We start from the raw sequence: 14,410 nt of genomic DNA on the forward strand, positions 1-14,410 counted from the left end.
CCTGCCACCAGAGGTGGTTCAAGCACCTACATTGAACACCTTCAAGAGTAAATTGGATGCTTATCTTGCTGGGATCCTATGACCCCTGCTGACTTCCTGCTTTCAGACAGGGGGCTGGACCCGATCTCCCAAGGTCCCTTTCAGCAATAAGATCTATGAAATAAGAGAGGTGGCAAAGTCATTGGATCTTTTTCTCTGTCCTAGTCTTTTATAATGAGGGCAATGAAGGACCGACAGTGGCACAGCAGCCATGATGGCACTTCAAGTATTCGTCCCTCCTCCAGTCCCAGAGCAAGTAACCAAGAAGGCGGGGGCAATCCTATCCTGCTTGCCAATAACCAGCAACATTAGCCACTGGTGAGTATAGTTCCACACATTTCCTTATATTTCTAGATAATTTGGGTCAATTATTATATTAACCTACAACTTTACCAGGAGCTTCTAATATCCATCATCACCACAGTTGTTTTAACTTCAACCATCCAATCCATGCCATTCTATTTGTCTTAAACTTTTTCTTACTTTCATCAGCAATTTTTTTTTATAGCAGGCTAACTTGGACAACTGACGCTACGGTCCTCTGCACAACCACCTTTCTCTGAATTATCTGGCAAGGATGATTGTACAGGGCTACACCAATGAATCAGTGCATCTCAAATCTGACCCAATACAGCAATATGCTCCTTTGTTCCAGTGTGGATATTCAAAAGTTCCTGCAGCAAAATTCCTAAGTGTAAGGTCTCAGACCTCATGACAGTTGAACAGCATGGAAATCTGACAGAGCAATAGGTTCTTTAAGAAACCTGTAGTTTCTGGGTGACATCTTGACTGAGCTCAAGTCCAAGGGGCTTTCCTCTACAAATACAGAGATAGCCTCACAGAGATTCATCCTTTGTGTTCAACTCTTCTTGTCAAACTGGCTATTTTCCTTCCTCAGGAGCCATGAAACTATTAGATGTATATCTTTTCCCTGTATCTTAATTCTACTATTGCCAGGTGGGACCACCAATTGCAGAACAGGAATTGATTTTCTGAATGCATTTTCCACTAAAAAATCCATTAGACCACCCATGGAGACCTGAACTGTTCCTAGCTCTATTCTCTTCACACCCTGCTGAGCCCTCATCATAGTGTGAACCTGTAGATAGGTTACTGAAGGTTTCTATGAAAACAAAAACTCCAGCAATGACCCCAGATATGAATCTAGATGCATCTAGATTCTGCTTCCATACTCCCATGCAATATGAAGGAGGTACAACAAGGCCACAATTTTCTTCAGCACCTGTAAAGTTATACACTTTCTAAATTTTTTATTTTTTTTTGGCCAAAAATAATTCTCATGGAAAAAATAGGTAATAAACTGTTACAACAGAGGAACCTGATATTAACTTACAAGTGCAGCAACTAAACTGTGTATATCACCATGCTGTTGCAAATGTTAGTGAAACCATCAAAATAGAAAATGAATACAGGATGCTATCTTTCTAACCTAATCCATTTAAAATGTCCTTGACACTTAAAGACAACCAGTTCTCCAGAATACTACTGATCTCCATATAAGAATCAAGCATAACTAAGAAGAGGGAAGGAAAATTTCTCCTTCAATATCCTAGTTATTTTTTGAGCAGTCAGACTGTCATGTATGGGGAAGTAGTTTCCATAAAGAGCAACAATGAAACCTTGGGTTTTTTTGCTACAGAAGATGCATCTCCCGTCTTTTCACATACAGTGCTTCTAAAGACCTCAGGAACAGTAAACCTACAAAAGTTTCTCCATGCTTCACTGAACACTAGTAGAAAAAAGGCAGAACATAGGGAATAGCTGTTCAAACGAAATGCAAAACCGGTTCATTTTTACTTTAAACAAAGATTGTGATTGTCACCATTCCATGGAGCACCTGGGCTCAACAGGTTTCATGAAAAGCCCCAGTGTACTTGTGCAAAAATCTAGAACTCGTGGTTCAGAGATAATACCTTTTCTTAAACCAACTGAGAAATTGCAAAAAAAAAATAAATAAAAAACCTTTTTAAAAATTATCACTGTGCTTAGAGAACTTGTAGGCTTTGCAGGCTTCTTGACACTAGCAGCTCCCTGATGATGACTGAAGAGGCCTCTTCCATAGCTTGGATATAAACTCAAGTACCTAGCCTCCACATACAGTTTCAGCTTTGCAAAAAGTTATTAGATGGTCTGCCCTCAATTGCTGGGGAATTTAAAGAGGGTCATTTAACGGATCTGGTGGGTGAAGGTGTGCGTCACCATATTTCTTCTGAAAAAAACTCAAACACGTTCAGTTATTCGTGGCAAAAACAACCTATTCTGCAAAATGGAGTGTGGTGGTTTCTAGACTGAGAAGAGATCTGATATGTTCTGACAGCTGCAGAACTGCCACTGGACCCTGGCTCTCTCTCTCCCCTGCTGCTAGCCCCTATAGTTTGTTCTACTAGCTGCTACACCACATTTTAAACTCTATGACAAGTGACAAAGACTCCCATTCTCAAAAAATAAAAGAGCAGGGGAGACCAGAGTCCCCAGAGTGAAATGAGAAGCCATTCCAGACACGATGGAAGAATGGAAGAAGGCTCAACAGTAGAAGACAACCGCAAAGACATGAGAAGGGAGAGGAGAGAAAACAGATACCAGAAGGATGGCAATAAGGACAATAGGGATGGGTCACAATGAAAAATACGGCAGAGAGAAAGAATGAGATAAAACGCCAGAGTATTAGAAAAAGAGGTGGGGAGAATAAGAGAAAAACCTATGTCTGTGCTACATGTGCTCTAGCAGCATTGGGATGCTAATAACACTGCACAAGCAAAGGGCTTGTCCAGACACATACATAGCAGCATAGCTGCACATTATACCAACATGGGGAAACCACTTCCCATGAGGGGGAAAAAATCCCCAAGGAATTTTGATAAAACTGCAAGTTTTCTAAACTAACTGCCCACAGGAGGGTCTTCTGCTGACCTGACTAAGCTGGTTAGCAGTTGCCCCTAACCAACAAAGCCATGCGAGCATTATTCTGGAGAAAAACCCGGGCTGAGAAGAGAAAGGGAAGAATGATTTGAGTTGAGGGAACACAGTAGGGAGAACAAGGACAAGAGTACTGGAGAGAAAAGAAAAATGAGGGGAAATGGAAAACACAACAAAGAGTGGGGGGGGGGTTAGAAAGGCATAACCAGAGAAAGAGAAAAACTAGGTAACTATTCTTTTGTTAGAAATCCTTCTGCAACAGGAGCAGCACTGTGGGGGGAAGGGAAATGGGGGGGCCACAGCCACCCCTAAATTAACCTTAGCCCCCCACACACACACTCCCAGCGCTGCCCCATCCAAGCCCCGTACCTCCCCACCCCACACTGCCACTGCTTGCCCCACGCAGCTGAGCCTGCCCTGCTCCCACCCGCAGCAGCACGGTGCCTTAAGTGGGTATTGTTAAAAAAATGAAAAAGGATGTTTGGCCAGAAGATGTATAGTGCACTCCCCCCCCGCTGCAATTTTCTGTCCAGCCCCCCACCCTGCAATAAGAACGATGTCAACAGAAATGACACTGTTTTCCACCTACCTGACCCCTCAGCAGAAAATCATACACAAAAATACAAAAAGTAATAAACCATTGAAACAACCAAACTTTTTACATAGCTTTAACAGCGCAGAACGAGAGAAAAGCCACTAACACCATCGTTAAAGAAAACATTTTGCAAAGATCTTGGTTTAATAAAAGATATCATCTCCACTACGAGTCCTGATTGCCTTTTCCTCTAGACCAATATGGCTATAACCTGGATACCTGACAAACACCGTAACAGCTTTTAGTGACTATGTTGCTTCTGACTGATTTTATATGGAAAGTGCACTCATATTTGAGATGAGCAGGATAGAGAGATCGACAGATGAGCGGCAGCAACTGCAGGACATGAGGACGGGGGGGAGAATGGGCTGCTACAAAAAGATGACACCAAACAGAACAGAACTGTGGCTATGTGTAGTAATTTTCTCCTGAAAAGTGTTTTGAGGTCCTTTTGTATTTTTATGGGATATGCAACTACCATTTATACTGCAAGACAAAAAGCAAAGAAGTGGAATGATTCTTTTTTCCTGTATTTATCATCTTTCTTCCTATTAATTACATTTATCATTAGCATATCGTTAATAAAATATGAACAACAAGCTCATGCGTACCAAGCCATTAATTTTCACAAATCGACAGGATTTTTTTTTTCTGGTAATAATTACAGAAATACAGGAGTACAAATATTGTATGTGCATTAGTTTGAAGAAAAACCATTAAAAGCACAGACATGATTTTCAGAGATGCCATGCACAGGAACTGCCACAGAAATTATGTTAGCAGTTATGTTTTGATTTCCTAAAAAAAATCAGATCTATCATACTCATTACTACACATGCTGAGTGCCATTAGCTTCCCCTTCCCTCAACAGATAATGGGGACCCATTTTTGGAAGTCATCTAGAGTCCCTGAAGATGCTGGCAGGTAGCTTGTGAGATGCTGAAAAAAACCCCAAGCTAGTCAGACACCCAGAGACAAATCTGATTTCATTTTCACATGCCTATGTGGCAGTTATGTCCTTATTTAAGGGTAGTTTTAGATTTTAGGTCCACCCATGGTGGGAAAGGACTGCTGAAGTGTGCATATACCTGCCCCCTGGCTCCTACCTTGGGGGTCTTTAAGAGGAAGCTTGACCGTTACCTAGCTGGGGTCATGTGAGCCCAGTACTCTCTCCTGCCCAGGGTAGGGGGTCGGACTTGAAGACCTACTTGGGTCCCTTCCAACCCTGCATCTATGAATTTATGAAAACAAAGGAAGAGGAAGAACTTCCCACCTTCTAGAGCCCAATACTGTAGTGCAATGGGTCTCAACAGCAGTGTCACAAGAGCCTGCCAGGGGTGCTGCACTCCCACTGCCTGCAGGGGAAACTCCCCTTCCCACCTCTGTTTTGGGGAGAGCTGGACTGAGAGCTGACTGCAGCATCACGTCATGCAGACCGCTGTGCTCGTTCTGATGCAGCCCTTGCCAGTTCCGCGCCAACGTGCCTCAGGAAAACAGAAGTGCCTGGGGCATTTCTACCCTATGCCAATGGTGGCTGCCTGCAGTTAAATGCCACTGCCGCAAGACCGAACTCCAGGATAAGCATTGGTACACGATTGCGCTTATGCAGGCATGTGTGTGCTACTTAGGAACGTAAAGGTGAGACAGGAGTTGCCCCTCAATTACTTCAGTAGGAAACAGGCACACAGCTTTTTTCAAGGTTATCTGCATCTTCAGATGCCTAATGCCTTTGTAAATCTTGCCCTTTATTACACTGCAGAAAATATTCAGTATTTCACTGAATAGGATCGAGTATCTCACTGATCTTTTGAAAGCTGCCTATACTTTAAAAGCTATCTACGTCACATGACATACATCATAATCTAATGCTGTTTCAATGCAATTACAGTATTTTAAAGCAACTACTTTTTTAAAGACAAAAATCATTGTAATGGCTTTGTTACATATTTATCTCCCCTTTCCACTAACAAAATAAAATGCAGTGCCCTTCACATCTCAGCTGCACACAGGGTTCGCGGCCTACTCACAGCGCCCTCTCATATTGTAAGTTAATTCTGTTTTAAATTCAGGGGAGATTTTAGTAGTGGTTTCATGCTCCTAAAGTAATACAAAGGTCACAAGAGAATTTATCAGAGAAACCATTAAGCTTTGGCACATCAAGGCCAACAGGTACATCTAAGCCAGCAATCTTTGAGCTAATTGTGTACAATTTAACATTCTCCAAGCACTGACAGTCCTCATTCAAGCCAAGTGTGAAAGTTTTTAAATTAGCTTTCACAGTTTGATTCCCCGGAAGCAAATGTTAAATGACACAGGATCCCTCTGCCTGCAACAACACAGAACAACAAGGTATCCCAAATGCCAAGCTCATCTGCTTTCACTATTAGGAAAGATTCACAACACAGGAAATGCTCAAACAGATCGGAGCTCTAGAAATATCAAATGCCTAATATTCATTAGCCTACTGTATGTTTGTACAGGCTTTCTACATTGTTACTACATGTTCAAATGGAAGTTACATTTAGACCATTTAAGACAAATCACACGATTTAGCATTTATGTTGATTAAAGGTAATATTTTAATACCGTTTCCCTTGGCAGCATAATTAGAGGTTTGTAAGCAGTTTTACTACAAATCACGTTTAAGGGGATTATAAAGTCTGGCTCTGGGCTGTAAAGTGCTCTACAAAAGATACGCCCAGGAAGGTTTTCTACATTTTTCCTAAAAATATGTATCTGTATTAGCTTAAATCTCAACATACATTCTTATAAGCGGGCAGACGAAAACAAGATACAGGATAAAAAAGAAAGATAGGATACAAGCTACTTCAAAACTGTCTTCTCATCTTTAAGCTATAGTGGAAAAGTTCTAAGCTATAGTGGAAAAGTTCTGAAATTTAGAATTCAATGGCTGAATAAAATTTCCAAAAAATTGTTTCCGGGCCTGCAAAACTTCACAGTAACATTTCTGCCATGCAAAACTCCTTTGGCATATGGACGTATAGAGTTTAAGAGGTGCCTATACCCCATTGATATACACAAGTATTGAGCTTTCAAGAACTATGTAGAGAAAACATAAAAGTGGGTGTATAAAAGCTTAGAGGCACAAAGTGGTGTTTACAATTGCCAAATCTAGATAAAAACTCTACTGAGAATTTGACCCATTCTGTCTAGATGCAGAATGGAATATCAAACAAATGCTAAGCCAGATCCTACAATGTGGTCCGGGTAGAGCAGATTTTAAATCAACTGATTTCAATTAAAGTCTTTCCACTGACATCAAAAGGCTTTCAACCAGGCCCAAAATATGAAAGCTCTCTTTAATCAGAATTATTCCTTGAAAGAAGCAATGCACATCACAAATGGGAACAAGCTTTCTTGATATATAATTAATATTTATAGTAAAAAAATTGGTTATGTATTTATAGAGATGCTGATTTTTGAAGCATCTATCAGAACCAGATCTCACTCATCTTAGGCTTGAAGCAGACAGAGCTGGAACATCACAGAAAGAAGAGTCTGCCTACAAAATTCAGATTTATATTCTGAGTTTGCAGATCTCAGTCTAGTCTAGTGACATAGGCACTTTATATAGAGAGAGTTTTAATGCTAGATTCAGGCACTAACTTAGGTTTAACACATATCCTCTTTCTGTGCAGGGAAATCATGCGCTTGCTTTATGTAATTCATGCAAATTCACTTCTAAAACACATTTACAAATAATCCCATCAGGTAAGAGTCTCACATTTGGATACTGTATATGCCATATGCATTTTATGCATTTTGAAATTTCAAAACAAATAGCTACATACAGTTTTCAGTGTAAAACTTCATTAGTATATTCAACTTCATGTGTTTTCCAAGCTTGGGCTCAACTTAGCAGGTGCCTCTGTTCAGGAAGACCCTGCATTGTGCAAAGCTCCAGTGAAGTCAATAGGACTATGTTCAAGTGTATAGTGTCTCCTTATGAGAAGATAAATGGAGAATAAAACCTTTAAAGAGCACTAGAGCTAAAACACCGAACAAAGTATATGCCAGTTACTACCTATCACTGTTTTAGTAAAAGTAAGGGCACTGCCAAGTTGATATATAAAAGCATCCTATTTCTTGCAAAGTATCTCTGTCCTCTGCAACTGAAAGGTATGGCTGCAGTTTTGTAGACATACCTAACCTAGCTTTCAATTAGCTAATTTAGCGTGCAACTGCCACATATTTACTGGATTATGGTCAGCCCACACTGAAGCCTATTCTGCCACAGCTAGGCCACTAACAAAACCCATGCTGGCTAGTTCAAAACTGCCTTGGGTACATCTATATGAGTTAGAATTACACTTTTTTGCAACATAATGTTGATGTCTGAACACCACCCTCTAAATGATATGCCTTTAAATTCTTTCAAGAAGTCTTGTTTCTCTGTCCGATTCCTTACAGACATGGGTGACTGGTGCCTCTTAAGTCTGGGGGGGCACCCGCAGAAACCACCAGCGGCTGGGATGGGGCTGGTGAGCACCCGCAGAAGCCGCCGTTGGGGACAGCCCTACCGGTGAGGGCACGTGCCTCCCCATGCTCCCCTACCACTTGCCTATGCTTATAGATGCTTACACATCTTGTCTGCCAGGCAAAACCAACAAAGGCACTGATCCCATAAAGCTCCTCCAGGTGCACACAAATGAAGCTTTATTGACTTAAATACAGCTCTGCCCACCCTGAGCTCATGGCATGACCAGACCTGTCTAGCACATATGAACAATGAAGTTGAAGTTGATTATGTACAAAATCCTGGAAAATGTTGAACCAAGAAAACATACCTTTTTCTAAAATTCTCAGTTCTTGTTATCTTAAGTTATATACCCTAGAAAACACAAAGAAATGCAAAAATCTGCTCTTGGTTCCAAAATGATACCTTTTATTAGACTGAGAATAAAAGGTCTAATAGAAAGTAGCATTTTGGAACCAAGGGTTCTAGATTTTTTTGGTCTCTGACCAACACGGCTACCACGTCTATCCATAGAAAATACAACGTTTTCAGATAGAAAAGTTACTTTGAAGCCATTTCAGTCCACCCATTTTTAGCCCTGTCACTTCAGTGATAAATACAAAATGTAGATTTTTCTCACCATTCTCTCAGAAGGACCTTTCAGCTTAGCTGTTAAAATGGACACAGACTAGTTGAACACGAATCTTATCTAAATGGTACGCATTTTGCAGTAGATTTGTTAACTATTCAAAGAAAGAGTTAACCTTTTCTGTGAAGTTTACGTCAATTGCCAACAGACATTTGAACCCCTAAGCAACTCTTAAATTTACAGACTCCAACGCATGTATGTGAGTATGTATTTATGTAATTGGATAGAATTCAACTTGCAAATGCAGCAAACTCAACTATTTTAAAATGACAATTACCCACATTTCCCCCACAACCTAGAAATACCCTAATAAACATCTGAACATTTTATAAAATGCAAATTATATCAGGCTGAACGGTCAGTGGATTGGTAATGAGAATAAGAGCCATTCACCTATAGGTCACCATTTTCATTCCCTGAGGTCAGTAATGACTGGAAGTTGTTACCAGCTGACAGCTGTTCAATGCCTGAAATGAGTCAGTGGTCTAATTCCACCTCCTAATGCACCAGTGTCCACCTCACAAAATTAACGCTATAATTGGCAATTTCAGAAGAGAGGACAAAGTATTGAAGGGCATGGAAAAATGACCTGCCCTGTTACCCTTATAGACAAATCCCTGTGGGTCATTATTTATGGAGGGGCTTCTGAATTTCAATATGCATTTTAAATATATGCTGTAACCTAGATGACACCCATTCATTCAGTGGCATACAGTTTGAGTACTCTTTGACACCTACTTATTTTGGAGCACTATTGTTAAGATTTTCAAGGCAGTGCAGAGATTTTAGATACACATCTTCCACTGAAATTAATTAATGGAAGATGCATGACCTGCAAGGCTCTGAAAATCTCTACTTATAAACTTCAGATGTTGACACAATACATTTGAGTTCAGTATATTATGTATTGTATGGTATGACATTTTCCAGCACTGATGCATCATCTGTTATACTGCACTCTATTGTTGCATCCTTACCTGATGATTTTAATTTTGAGGAAATAATTGATTCTGATCTATACATAACATTATCCATGCGCTTGCTATAATAAGTCACTTCTCATAAAAAGCTACTATGTCTTTCATGCAGTGTATGCTCTGAATAAGTATTCACCAATGGGCCCACCCTTTCTCATTAGAGATAAAACGCACAGCAAATATAAGCAATGGCCCTTAGGCTCTGAATATTAGAAACTAATTTATCTGTCTTTAATTCACATGATTCAATAAGTCCCCATTACTATGCAACTATATTGCCATATGATTATTAAAATAACTATTTTTAGTATAGGTCTATGTAAGGAAATTCCTAGGTTGTTACTGATGTATGTGTTTCCCTGTAGCTCACAAAAATATATATGCTTTAACATTTATCTACCAAGATGTGTGTGTCGCCTGTCCAATGCTATTAAAAAGACCAATATTCACTCAGAAGAGCATTGACCATTTTGCTAGTGGTGGATAACATTATCTGAAGAATAATCAATAATGTGCTGAAACACCCAAATCTCAACAGCTTAACTTAAATCACAGAACTAGAAAGAAGAGACAAGTAAATTATCCCCATTTACATGATACTGCTCTTTTTTTTAAAAAAAATGTGACATCCCCAACTATTATCTGGGATTCCCTGTCCAGTAATGTAGCTTCAAATTAGTCACTGAAGCCACGTAGATTCAACGCACCACCGATTATTCTCTCGGGAATACTATTCACAGAGGATAAGATGGTTGGGATGCTGGAGGTAAAGAGGACCATACAACTTGTTTTGCAGTTAAAAGCCAACAGAAAGCAGAAAAGGAAAACTAAGCAGGTGTATACAGTACATAGTGATATACTTATTCACATACTCTGCAAAACCATACATTAGATTATTTGTAACTTCATTGTTTTCTTATTCTCCCCTCTGCATGTTGCATCCACTTGGTTTCTCCCTTCATAATTGGACTACAAACTCTTCAGCATGGGGGTTATCTTTTCATGCATTTGGAAAGTGGTAACGAGGAATCCGGGCTTTCCACTTGTCACGGGAAAATGCAGTACAATCTGGATTTTCTCGTTTTAATGAGGAAAAACCAGGATTTTCCTCCTTTAAAGGAGAAAAATGCAGGAAAGGGTGGGTTCTCCCTTGTAGGCTGACAGAGTGAGAAAGAGGGCCATTAGGCAGGGGTCTACACGTGCATGTGCACATGTACACATACACATGGCTGTCAGGCAGCCTGAAGAGCAGTTCCCCATATGCAAGTCTGATGGGGATGGGGAGGGGGTGGAGAACTGAGGCCCCCATATTGAGGGGGGGGACTGGGGCTGCTGCCCAGCTGGGGCAGTGTGGGGGGCTTGGACCCCAGGGCTGGAATGCACAGGGCAACTCACCTGGGGGACAGAGAGACAGGCTGGTCCAGACCGCTGCTGCATGCACTCATAGGGAGACATAGGGAGCATATGCCCCCCCAGATATGTGCATGGGTGTGGGGGGTGAGCTGCCCGCTGCAACCTAGAGGCTCCCCACCCTAGTGCCCTCTCCCTGGGGCCTCCACAGCCCAGTGGGTGGGACCCAGTGTGGCAGGACAAAGTGGGGCACGGAAGCTTGGTGCTGCCACCATGACCCTTGTGCCCCCATGGCAAAGCACCCCCTGTCTGCCCAGCAGCAGAAGGGGTGGCAGCGTAGAGCTGCACACCCCTGCTGTTGGGTTGGTGGGGGGTGTCCCTGCCATGGTGACAAGGGGCTCCTAGTAGTGGCAACGAGTTTCCCCACCTGGTCCCGGCCAGCCCTGCCATGCCAGATCTTGCCTGATGGGCCACAGAAGCCCCAGGGGGAGGGAAACAGGGCAAGGAAACCGAGGCCCACAGTGGGAAGCTCACATTCACCCCCCCACAGACTCTGCTCCAGCTGTACTGCCCATGGGGAAAGGAAAGCCAAGCTCTATTCTCTGCTCCACTGCCGCAACCTCTGCCTCCCACGGGCAGCAGCTGGGGTTTGGGCACTGCTACAGGAGGCAGGGGCCTGTGGACCAGGTCCCTGGTCCCATAGCCCTGACAGCAGAGTAAGGGGGGCAGGGAGATATGGGTGGCAAGCGAGGGGCACCAGTAGGGTTGGGGACTGTGATTTGCAAGTGAGGGGCAATGGCATGGGCAGGGCACCGACTTAACGAGGGCTGCTCAGCGCCCATAAAACTCTGTGTGTGTGGGGGGGGGGGAAATCGCAGCTGGCCCCGCATCCTGGTGAGTGAAGGGGGCAAGGAGAACTCTGATTTTCCATGATAAAAGAAACAAAAAAATCAAAAACGCCAAAATTTATAGGTACTTAGCATTTATTTCATTATAGTTATTGAGGTACCAGTAGGTTTCCAAACTGCTTTAAAACTGTAAATCTATCAATAAAACATTGTGTTCAACTGATACCTATATAGAAAGCAGAGTTTCATTTTAATCACAGAAAAACGTGGATGGGGGGAGGGGGGGGTTAATCACAGAATCTGTGATTTTTAAATAGAGAATACCAGGATGCCTGGCGATAACCATAACAGGACAGCAATTTGTGGGAAGTATACATAGACACCATCATAATACAAATAATAAAGAATGATACTTAGACAAACCCACAAAGAGGATCTTCAATAAATACAATAATGGGATGATTGCCATTACTTTTGAATACCGATTGCTGTCGTTCTCTCTTCCTTTGGTTGGAACTACCTGGTGTGAGAGCACAAATTAAAACCTGGAGACAGCATGCTGCTTTAAAATTATGCATCTACAACAACATCTACAACTATGTTTTAAGGGGGCTCACTCCCCACCACACTAGTAAAATATTTTTTTGAATCTTCACTGATAGGGTTGGAAGTTGCATTTGAACAGTCTGAGGGACCAGTATGTTATCGTCATGTGAGTGTCAGTACAAGTGAGAAAAATCTCGTTTCTTTTTTACATGAAAAGTATTTAAGTTTTGACATTTGTTTTCCTTCTGCATGTGAAGGAAAGTGAGACCCTTTGAAATTCTGAAGAAGAAAAGCATGTGCCAGCCCAGAGCAGCCCGCAGCCTGATAAGTAGGACATGTGTTGGCATAAGTAATCTGGATTTATGTTCCTGTTTTCCTCGATTCAGAGCAGGGAGAATCAGACACAGAAAAGCCTTGATGTGTGATCCGTCAATGCCTGCAGGTGTCTTAACCCCAACTGCCCTCAAATGGCCTTCACCTGGTGGTTCATAGCTGAAGAAAAGGTCTATTCTGGCATCTTGTACTCTCACTCCCTCTCTCTATTCTAAGACCTAGGAACCTTCAGAACAAAAAATGTATTGAGGCTAGCTTTCTGCAATGAAGATTTGAAATTTGACAAAATGGCACTGTCTGACAGAAAAAAGTTTTTGTTGAAAGTATTTTGGAATAGCCATTTTCATGCAGAACACCAAAGAAATGTCAATCAAACTACCTGTGGAGGTGGGGAGGGGGTGGAAGCATGTGTTATTCCCATCCCGAGGTATAGGATTTATATTTCATACCCATGCCCCTTACAAAGACCAAAACTGTCCAGTATTATAGGAGCCATAAAGAAGATATCAAACTAACCAACTATGATTTCTGCTTGTTGTCTCTTTACATTTGTAAGAAAAACAACATGTCCACTTCATTAAAATGGCTTTCACCGAGTGGTTCATAACTCAAGAAAAAACTTTAATAAAGTTAAACTGAATGCTTTTGAAAACATAACCAACTAGAACTCACCACGGAAATTTCACTCATTTTAATGGACTTGCCAACCTGCAAAAGTAAGGTATAAAAGAACTTAAATACAACTGATTAGGGGCTAGATCATCTGCTGATTTATGTGAAATGATGCCAATTTACAATGGATCTAAAGAACTGTCCCACTGTATAGTTCCTTTATTCATGAAAATGAGTGACAGTTGCCAGCCACTACATATCCAATTAGGGTTATCTAGTGGCTGGTAAACTGTATAGCCCTAATGGTTATGTAAAACTACTCTGTATGCGTCTATTATCAATGCATTTGTGAAACGCAGCAAAATGGGAAAAAGTTAAGCAATGAACAACAGCGTTAAAAATAACAATAATAACTGCTACTCATTTAGTACCCATGCCTGACCTGCTGCTAAATATTAATAGCAGCGAGTCACGGTTTTACCAAAACACTATCCAACGTCAAGTATCTGAATAAATCAGTTTTTGTCTTATAGATTACATCTGAGGCAGCATTTCTGGTCATTCTCTACTGAAACAGACCAATACAAAATGAAACTCAAGGCTTCATGTGATAAAGAAAATATGCATCCTGAGCTTCAGAAACGAGTGTTTTCTCTCCCTGACATTCAGTCCCACTTTTCTTAATAATAGGACTTTTTTTTCACTGGCATAAGTATTATCAGTCTTGAGAAGAGGTCTTCAACTTCACTTTGCATTACTCCCAGCGCTGGTCGGGGAGAACCTCACCACTTCCCAGACAACCAATAAAAAGCAAGTGACCAAATCCAGGAAATGGAACTCGTACTAGATGTCACACTTGCACAGGTTTGTTCTTATTGCTAGTTGCAACTACCTCCCCCTTTTTTTTCTTTAGGAAGATCAATTTACTCACAGTCAAGATTCGAATTACACTGACTCTTGGAAGATGGTGGGGGGGGAATCAAGATAATCCTGATCTTTGATTTCATTGATTAACAAGTTCACCTAAGTGAAGGAGCAATCTGATCA

The 14,410-nt window shown here is 41.4% G+C and overlaps 1 protein-coding gene across 2 annotated transcripts in view; it reads right to left on the minus strand.

Annotated features, from left to right (window-relative positions):
- The window catches only part of DAB1 (DAB1, reelin adaptor protein), a 771,943-nt gene that overhangs the window by 249,281 nt on the left and 508,252 nt on the right, over positions 1–14,410 (minus strand). The gene's annotated exons all lie outside the window — the stretch shown is intronic.

Source organism: Crocodylus porosus, unplaced genomic scaffold, assembly GCF_001723895.1.
Source record: "Crocodylus porosus isolate Cpor-Errol unplaced genomic scaffold, CroPor_comp1, whole genome shotgun sequence".
NCBI lineage: Eukaryota > Metazoa > Chordata > Crocodylia > Crocodylidae > Crocodylus > Crocodylus porosus.